The following is an 8,795-nucleotide window of genomic DNA, read 5'->3' as shown; positions in this document are numbered from 1 at the left end:
ATTAAAAGAAAAACAATACGTACAAAACAGAAATTACGATCTTTCTCTAAATAGAAAAAAAAATACACTATCTCTTTATAATAAAAATACCTCTATTCAATAAGAAAAATACTAAAAAAATTCTTAACTTCTTGGTTAGATGTGCAACAATTGTTTTGGGTTATTTAACTCTATAGAAATTAATGATATTTATGTACAAACATTTAAATTTAAACATTTTTTTCCATCCATTCATATTTCACTTCCAAAAGCGATAAACTTTACATTATAGTTTATCATTGCTACATTTTTCAAGTACGTTTACACGGAAAAGTCTATTTAATACTTAGTAAAATAAAAAATAACTTTTAAGTTCTTTCACTTTTTTCTTTCTTAAATGACAACTACACACTTAACACAGCATGCAAATTCTACAATTCAAAATGCAAATTTGCATTCTCATTTATAAAAATGTCTTTTAATTGAATTTTATAATTTGAAAGTCATTTTCTAGATTCATAAATAATTTTTGAATTATAAAATTTGGAAGTCAAATTTATATTCTGAATTTTAAATTTAGAAGTCATTTTATTAAAAAATAACTTTAAAATTTTAAAATTTAGAATACAGATTCATAAAAGTATTTTTGGAATTACAATTGAAGATATAGGAAGAAATTCACTCACAAAGGTCATAGCAGCGTATTTGGAACAAGTCAGATCAATAATACACATGTATATATGGGACTTTTATGATTTTTGTTATTATAAAATTTTAACTTACAACAAAATTATTCAACATTTTATAATGAAAAATTGTCAAATACAGATATGCGCTATAAATTATTTTTTATGTTTGTTGTTATATATGTAATTTCAACTTTTTCACATATTTATAAACAAATTACATAATTTTATAATTAAAAATTGTAATACAAAATTATTATGTTATTTTAATAAGTATATTTTCAGGAAAATAAATCAAACTATCAAACAACATTTAGGAGATGCATTCATCTATGTTCAATACAAGAAAAATCCATTTTAGCAGTAAAAAAAGAAAGCAAGAGCTATAAAAAAGAAACAATTAACAAGGATGAAGTCTACTCAAGTTGGACACAAAAATAAATGACGAATATTATGTCCACAATGACGACCTTTAACTCACACTAAAAATTATTAAAATAATAATAATAAGTTAGCGTCGTGAATTGGGACATAAAGTAAATGTAATAAAATAAAATAAGTGACAGAATGATATTGAGTCTATAATGGGGACAACAAAGTAGATACAATGCAAGTTAATATTTTATTATATTTAGGCGACACTAATATTTATTTTCCAGGTAGTATTCCCAATTACGACAATTTACTCACATTTGTTTTCTCAGTGTCCCCCACACTAAGTTTAATTATTGTTGGAGATCGCACATCGACTAGAGATTAAGACATTTCATAGTATATAAATTAGTACAAACCTCACCTTTAAGCTGATTTTAAAGATTGAGTTAGGTTTAAAGTCCACTTTTTAATATGGTATCAAAGTCTTTTCGAGCCTATTCTAACAATTGTTTCACTACAAAAAAAAATCAAAACCAATTTTATAAACAAAAAAAATGGTTTCTAAATTAGTTTTTATTATTGTTGAATGGTTTCTAAATTGGTATATAATTAGCAACTAAGGTTTTAACTACCAATTATTTAATTTTTAAAAATTGCCTAAAACATATGTCCACAACTTTTAAAATGTTAAAAGAATAAACAACACTAAAAAAATTATTGAATAAAAGTAGTTATAAAAGTGTTGTCTACTATCATATTTTAGGCAACAATTTGTAAAATTTTGTTGTCTAAACAAAAAAATCGCTACTTATTACTTTAGCACACAACCATCTAGATCACGACTAAAAATTTGTTGTTGCTTAAAGGTAAAACAACAATTTTTATAGTTTAGACCACAACTTTTCATTGTTATCCAAAATCATTTTTATTGTAATATGCATTAATTAAAGGACTTAAAGGACTTAATGTTAACCTGTTTGGAAAGTCACTAATACAGATTAAAAAATAAATAAAACATGACAAGGTTTATATATTGAGTTTCACCACATATATATTGAAGTTGAGAAGGTAATGACCAAAAAGAGAATTAAGAAAAAGAAAATTCTTACTCTTAAAGGAATGATGGTATCCATCAAAAGGACTCAAATAGTTGTTGGTTAAAAAAAAAAATATTTTTTAACTTAAAGAGTTACGACCAATGTTACCAACCATATGATCATCCATGTGACCATCTAAATTTTGAACAAGTCTTATTATTATGACTAGAATGAAGTTATTTAAAATATTGAATACTATAAAGTAATTAAGATTCCTAACTAAAACAGAGAAAACTAGATAAAACAAAATGCAAAATTTTGATAAAAAATACACACTTAAGAATATTTTTTCCTTCACTATAATATTGTGTCAAATATTTATAAAAAAAAAAGCTTGTTGTATCAAATAATTACTCAAATAACACGATTTACTAACAGTTCAGAGTTCGGTCCCATTTTAAACTTCATTTTATTTTTTTATTTTTCTATTTAAAAAATGAACGACAATTTTAAAATAAAAATATCATCTTAAAATAAATATTTTTGAAAAATAAATATTTTGAATAACGTTATAGAAAAATTATATTTTAAAAAAATACAAGTTTAGAAAATAAATTATACTGAGAAATAATATTTTAGAAAATTAAATATATTAAAAGAAATTACAAAACCAATTATACTTATTTAAAAAATATTATAATTTAAAAAATAATTATTTAGAAAAGTAATTATTTTAAGAACTAATTCACTAAAAAATGTGAAAATTTAATTTGTTATAAAATGAAATATTTAGATAAGTGATTATTTAGTTTTGTGTTGAATTAAAAGAAAATAATAGCTATTTATTTATAAATAAGTTACAGATTAAGTACATGTAAATGTAAAAAATGTAAGAAAAAAAAAATCCTATATTAAAAAATATTTTTAGTCATTTTTATTTTTATTTTTTACTTATACAATTTTAAAATTTGTTTTTAATTATACACTCAATTAATAAAATAATTATGATGATAGCAATATGGATAGAAATTAGGGAATAGTATTTTTTATAAAAAAATATTTTTATAATTTTTTACTTTTCTTTGAATAATTATTTACAGACCAAATTATTTCATTTATAAATATTTTAATTATTATATTTATTATTCACAAATGAATAATTTAAATTATATAAAACATTTTCCACTATTTTTTAAAAACAATTTTTTCCTTTTCTCTATGAATTTTTCAAACCTAACTTTTAAAAATAAGTTCTTTCAAAAATTTCAAATGTTAATTTCGTTAACAAATTTTTCTTATTTACATATTTTAAAAAATATTTATTGCTTAAAATATATGTTTTTTAAATAACTATCTTTTAAAATTATTTATTCTATATACTTTTTTTAAAACTCAAAATTATCAATTCTATTCTATGTTATTCATTTTTAAATAAAAAAAATCCAGTACAAAATGAAACCAAATTATAAAGCGTTACATTAAAATGTGTTATTTGGATAATCATTTGACAAAATATACTATTTAGGTAAATATTTGATATAATATACTATTAAAGAAAATAAATTATTGAAATTTTCTATTTTGTTCACAATTTCGCTGAAATGCATTATCTAAGTTTCATCAAGCTTATGAGCATATCATATTACAATGGTTCACATTAATTTGACAACTTGAAATGTTTATGATGTATATGAAGCGAAAAATCAAATAAAAAAGCAAAAGAAAGGAAAAATTTCCTTCAATCAACCAACAACGAATAGTAATACACTTAAAAATATCATTTTGGAAAACTTTAAATACAATCGTTGGTGATTTCACGAAAGAAGGATCTAGAAGTTCAAAAATAAAATAATATACACCTTTTATAATCTATTTTTCCACCAAACAACATCACAAGAATTTTGAAAAGCTATATTCATAAAGTTCACGACTTGTCCATAATAACAACAAAATTTAAAAAATTCTACCGATATACATTAATGATTGGATATAACATTATGATTTTCTCAATAACATTATTGATATTTTCTATGAATTTTATTGCAATGACATTTTTTTTCTTGATTAATACACATTAAATTTTGAGATTTTGTGCAATTTAGTTTTGTCTTTCAACTTTTTATAAAAAACTCAGTCTTTTGAATTATGAATTTTGTCTCAATAATTTTTTAATTGAAATTTTTATTTGTTTTGTTCACATACATATATGTTTGGATGTGGGTGATGAATTTAATGAATTGATTAATGTTTATTTGATTAATTTGCAAATTGATTGACATTGTGTTTGGTTAATTCACTTCTGTTTGGAAATTGGATAAACGATATATATGCCAACTGATGAATGAACTCGAGAATCAATATGCTATTTAAATTGCTTTAGTCTAGTCTTTTTTAATTTTATATCTTCAACAAACAACAACAATTTTTAATTAATTGTTCTTACTAACCCAAACCATTTGCAGACAATTTTTAAACTTTGTTGTACTGAACTTGTAATCGAATTCGTTAGAAGATAAATTGGGGTTAACTGACTCTCTTTATACTGTATTTTTGTTAACTTTTCATGTAGTAGACGGTCTATGCTAGGCACCAAACAATCCAAGACATTGCATTAAACGACCTACACTCATACTTAGGGATCGCAATGCGAGTTGGTCCGCCCCACATAGAATATGAAGGTTGATTTTACTAGCCCGTCTCGCATAAGATTTGGTCCGTGGGCCTACAGGCCAACCCACATAAAAATTATTTTTTAAAAAAATTAATAAGAAAATATTTTTTTTAATTTAAATGCATTAGGTAAATGGTATCACAATATTATTCTCACGACACATGTGTAATAAGATGTGAGTAAAATTATGAAATGTGAAATATGAGACTACGTGAAGAAAATATGGGAATGCATAAAGAAATTTCAAGATTTTTAAGTTATGTGGGTCAGCCCGCTCCGTCTCGCACTTGGTTTGCGCAGGTTGCGGGTTATGCACTAAAGTGGGCTAGTGGGTTGGAATAGGTAGCTCGCCCCACGTTTTTCTCAACGGGTTGCAGGCCAGCTCGCTCCACTTTTCTATCCTTACTCAAACTCTTTGTTTTGATTAAAAATGAAAAAGTAGTCTTATTTTTCTTTTAAGGTGACATTTTGAACTTGTAGTTTCTTTACTTTTACGAGTTTATCAGTGGTTGTGGTGGTGATTATCAAGTCAACTTTCACTTTGAATAATTGTTTTGTACATTTATTCATCATTGGGCATATTCCTTTAGCACAATTATCTTTTTTTAGACATTATTCAAAATTATTGCCCATTGCTTCTTTACAACTCAAACTTTTTTTATCTTGACTTTCAACAATGATCATTATTGATACCCTAGATAGCCTAAGACCCTATAGAACATTTTTTGAGACACTAGACAATTTGATGACTAGAATATCATGAAGAGTTAATGTTTTGACGATAACAAAAACAACCTAAATGGTTTATTTGTATTTTAAATGTTCTAACAATATTTTTGTACAACTGCAATACACAATAAATTTTGAGTGTCTACAAATGTGTTCATGATAGACCGCATGATCAAACTTATTAATTGCATAACAAAATTAATACTGGATGTTTTATTTTTTATTTGAATAATCTAATAATGTTTTGTACATTTGAAGTATCTAATAGACCCTATAAATGTCTACAACTTTTTTTCATGACAAGTGATTTGATATACTGTTTATGGTAGACAATCTGATGAACAAATTGAATGCATAACAAATTTTGTTTGAAATAGTTAATTGTGAAAAACAAATCTTAAAAATACATATACTTGTTAAAAAACAGATTTAATCAAAGTAGTATGATATATGAAAACAAAATATTTTATTTGCTTTTTTTTAACAAATATATATTTGCAACATTTTTTTAAGGGAAAAAACCTTTATTATGTATTTCATTATTCTTGCTCTGGTAACTAAGTATGTTGGTGAGTGGAAGCTCTTAAATAGTTGAGTTAATGGGACTGGATGTAGCTTGAGTTTTGGTGAACCAAGATAATTTCTCATGTGTTTTTCTCTCTATGTTGTTGCTAGTAACTTTGCTTTGTTGTTTATTTTATCTTGACTTTATTAGATAGTTTGACTAGACGATCTGATTAGATGATCAATTAGATAGTCTCTTTACCCGCTACAAAAAGAGTTCAACTCCATTCAACCCCCTTTTGGAGCCAACTACACCTACAACAATGTACTTACACATATTTGGATGCTTTACAAGCATCCACTAAGTTTAAGTTACTTAAGGTTACCACATTGAAGTTTAACATATTGTATGTTTAGTTATGTGTTGAATGTGAGAAAGAGGCATCAAAAGCATATCCCTTGTCTTGTAGAATTACCTTGTTTGGTGGAACCTCAATTGTCTCCTAAAGTTACCGTGACATTTTCCTATTTAATTATGATTGATTTTAAATAGTGATAATAACTAAATATGGTTTAACTCAATTGGAACGAGTTCATTTGTTTGAGGTTTGTTCTTTAAGTAATAAACTTCATAGTTTATATAAAATCAACATTGGTCTCTCCAATCAATTACAGTTGCATCCATGGTTATCAAACTCACGAGTTAACTCATTAACTCGTCTGAGTTTATGTTTCTACTCACTCTTTCTGAGTTAATTTGGAAGCAAACTCAGTAGTCTCACTCTAAAATCAGGTGAACTCATGAGTCTGCCTTTGAGTTGGAGAGTCCAAGGGTTTTTCTTTAAACCCAAAAAAATTCCATTTGTAAACGAAAAATCAAATAAACTCACCTTTTTTGCTCGCGTTAGGGTTTGTGGGCTAAAGTCACTAGGATTTCGTCATTCATCGTGTTCGTGGCTATATTTTCGTGGTTTCTCACGTCGTCTCTTATTGTCATTGACACATTCATGGTTGCTTTCATATCAGTTATGACCGTGTGGTGATCGCGTTGGTGGTCACGTTTGTCTCGTGCGATGGACGTGTTCTTCTCGTGTAGTGGTCTTGTTCATCTCGTGTGGTGATTGCGTCGTCTAAATTGTGATCTATGGTGGTTGCGTTCGTATAGCACGGTGGTTACATCATTTTAGTGTTGTGTTTGGAAAATTTAGGACAAACACATTTGTAGTTTTTTTAATAGGGGTGCATATCCACATGTTTTTTTTTTTAAGTTGGGGTGTGCATAACAATTTTTTTAGTTAAGTTGGAGTGCATAAATTGCAATTTGTTTTGGATGAATATCTACGTATTGGAGAAATTTTTTAATTGTTTTTTTTAATTGGAAATATTAAATCAATACACATATGTAGATTATGAAAATTTAAAAAGAATAATTTCATTGTGATTTTAATTTCAGAACATGTCATTTTTTAAATTCATGAAGTTATATAATTCTCATTCATTACTAAGTGTAGTTATTTTAGTGTTGTTGACTTATTTATTTTAACTTCTTTAATTAATTATATTATTGAAATATTTTTTTATATGAAATAAACTCTTACGAGTTTACAAAACTTTCAGAAGTTTACGTAAACTCTTGAGTTTGATAACCTTGATTGCACCTAAACATTGCTCAAGTTGACACTTGTCACAACTTCTTGAGCTTCTCTCAAAGCCAACTCCGTCACTTGCATATTCCATCTCTTTGTGTGAGAAAATTTTGTCTTTGAATAATGTTCATAATATTATTATTACTATTTGGAATTATCTTTGTCTCAATAATTTATTATTAAATTTAATTTGTGTATTTCATTTTTTGCATAAATGATAAATTTACACATGTCACTTATTTTAGTAGTTTGGATTGATTGTATCTCACCATGCATTTTTCCACTTACGATGTAAATTGTTAACGACCTTCTTCTCATGCTTGTTTTCTTTTAATTGTATTTTTTTTTATGGAGAATGATTGAACTTGTGGAAGTATGTAAGAATTGGAGTTATGAACCATGGTTGTTTTGGAGTAGATGAGTGGAATAAGCCTAGTAAATAGTTAGGGCAATTCACCAGGAAATGTCTTGGCTATAATTTGGTAGCATAACACTCATATATTTCTAATATAATTTTATAAGAGGCTAGCACACTTATTTATAGTGATAGGGTCAGTTTAAAAGAGTGTCAAAATTCAAAAATTCAAATTCAAATTACAATCCTAGATCCAAAAGAGCCAATGAGAGTGTGTCAAATAGAACTCATGTTTTCCATGTGCCTTGATCCTCTCAAATGAGACGTTAACAAGTGTCACCTCTTCATTAGTTCAAATCATTTCCATGTAGGAAGTGCCACATGGCAAGTCACACTTTACGTGCCTAGTCACACTCTCCATGTCTTCTTCCATGTGTAACACATGTTAATTTTGTCCTCATTTTGTGTGCAACTCCTCTTGGGCGTCTAGGGTTTACATTGGACTCAAAGAAACCCAAATGTAACCTAGATGGTTTATGACATGATATTCTAACCCTATTAAACTCCTGACCCAAATACAAGGTCCAAAATCCCATTCTAGTTGGCCCAAAATACAATGCTCAATTATTCTATGTTACTAGGCCCAATACATGGCCCATGAAATACAAAACCACTTTATACAATTAAAGAAATTAATGTTTTCCCCAAAATGATGTTGACTTGTCTCCTCTGAGGTCAGCTGAGACTCAATCTTCTTGTGTTCTTTTGACCAATGTTGTAGTTGATGTTGGGATGACTTTGAGGTCTTTTTGG

This window comes from Phaseolus vulgaris, chromosome 7 (genome assembly GCF_000499845.2).
Source record: "Phaseolus vulgaris cultivar G19833 chromosome 7, P. vulgaris v2.0, whole genome shotgun sequence".
Classification (NCBI taxonomy): Eukaryota; Viridiplantae; Streptophyta; class Magnoliopsida; order Fabales; family Fabaceae; genus Phaseolus; species Phaseolus vulgaris.
Note: the sequence above shows the minus strand (reverse complement) of the source record.